Genomic DNA, 2,135 nt, shown 5'->3' with positions numbered 1-2,135 from the left:
GCCTAGGTTCAATCTAGGTCTATCAGGCAGCAAAGTGTTTTATTACTTGGGAAGCAAAAGGCACAGAAAAACGAATAAGTGAGTTCAACACCATTAATTCATGAATTGATAGTGCTCTGTCAATCTTAATATTGCTATGAAGGAGAAGATACTCAAATATAAAAGTTGGAAGGGCACAGTGGCTCAAGCTTGTAATCCCAGCGCTTTAGGAGGCAGAGGCAGGAGGACTACTTAAAAGCCAGCAGATCGAGACAAACCTGGGCAACATAGTAAGACTCTGTCTCTACAAATAAATGTTTTACAAAGCAAATTAGAGCCGGGAACAGTGGCTCATGCCTGCAATCCCAGCACTTTGGGAGGTCAAGGCGGGTGGATCACTTGAGGTCAGGAGTTCAAGATCAGCCTGGGCAACATGGTGAAACCCTGTCTCTACTAAAAATACAAAAATTAGGCCGGGCGCGGTGGCTCAAGCCTGTAATCCCAGCACTTCGGGAGGCCGAGACGGGCGAATCACGAGGTCAGGAGATCGAGACCATCCTGGCTAACATGGTGAAACCCCGTCTCTACTAAAACAAAATACAAAAAACTAGCCGGGCGAGGTGGCGGGCGCCTGTAGTTCCAGCTACTGGGGAGGCTGAGGCAGGAGAATGGCGTGAACCCGGGAGGCGGAGCTTGCAGTGAGCTGAGATCCGGCCACTGCACTCCAGCCTGGGCGACAGAGCAAGACTCCGCCTCAAAAAAAAAAAAAAATTAGCCAGGTGTGGTGGTGCACGTCTGTAATCCCAGTTACTCGGGAGGCAGAGGCGGGAGAATCGCTCGAACCCAGGAGGTGGAGGTTGCAGTGAACCGAGATTGCATCACTGCACTCCAACCTGAGACTTCGTCTCAAAAAAAAAAAAAAAAAAATGGAAATTAGGCGGGGTACTGCCCGCCTATAGTTCTAGCTACTCCAGAGGCCAAGGCGGGAGGATGGCATGAGCCCAAGAGGTCAAGGCTGCGGTGAGCTGCCATTGTTCCACAGCAGTCCAACCTGGGCGACAGAGCTAGACCCTGTCTCAACAACGAACAAATAAATAAATAATAAAAAGTAATGGCCGGGCGCGGTGGCTCAAGCCTGTAATCCCAGCACTTTGGGAGGCCGAGACGGGCGGATCACGAGGTCAGGAGATCAAGACCATCCTGGCTAACACTGTGAAACCCCGTCTCTACTAAAAAATACAAAAAACTAGCCGGGCGAGGTGGCGGGCGCCTGTAGTCCCAGCTACTCGGGAGGCTGAGGCAGGAGAATGGCGTAAACCCGGGAGGCGGAGCTTGCAGTGAGCTGAGATCCGGCCACTGCACTCCAGCCCGGGCGACAGAGCGAGACTCCGTCTCAAAAAAAAAAATAAATAAAAATAAAAAATAAAAATAAAAAGTAATGGTTAAGCGTAAGACACCTAGGTACACATTACAAGACAATTCTATGAGGTTCTTTTAAAGTGTGCCTAGATAATTAAGGTTTGTCAACATTGTGGACCCACAATTACCACCATATCAATCACAAACCTGGAAATTTACCCGTGTAATTAATTCCCACTGCACAACCATGTTTTGTTATTGCCAGATGATGGAATCCACATCAGTATCCAATTCTTTTTCCAAGGCAACGACTTCCGCAAAAAACCGAGATGTGCAGTCTCTCTTGCTAAGCCACCGACCACCTATACTCTCTCCTCTCAAAACCCCCCAATACCAGTCAGCGAGGAAGCCCTGAAAGGCAGGATTCGAGTCTGTATCCCACAGCCTCGCACCCCCTTCCGGGGCATCCTCATCGTGTGGCCAGCTCCTGCCTGGAGAAGGAGGTGGCCTTTACTTGGGTGTCATCCGGGGACCACTCGCGGGTCCAAACGTGACAGGCCTCCGCGGTCCCTGCCAGGTCTGGAGGCCGAAAGGCAGGGTTCCAGGCGAACCGGAGAGGGAGTTCCCCGCCGACTCTCCCGGAAGGCCGGCGCGCACGGGCGGGGCGCGGCGGGGATAGGAGGCAGCGGCGGGCGCAGCCTCAAGGCCAGCACATAATGGGCCGCGGCAGCGGGGCATGCGTCCAGCTGGGGCGCCGCCGCACCACGTGGGCCGCAGAGCGCAGGGCGCTAGCAGCT

This window comes from Rhinopithecus roxellana, chromosome 6 (genome assembly GCF_007565055.1).
Source record: "Rhinopithecus roxellana isolate Shanxi Qingling chromosome 6, ASM756505v1, whole genome shotgun sequence".
NCBI classification, from domain to species: Eukaryota; Metazoa; Chordata; class Mammalia; order Primates; family Cercopithecidae; genus Rhinopithecus; species Rhinopithecus roxellana.
The sequence above is the reverse complement of the archived record's forward strand: the minus strand, read 5'-3'. Positions refer to the sequence as shown.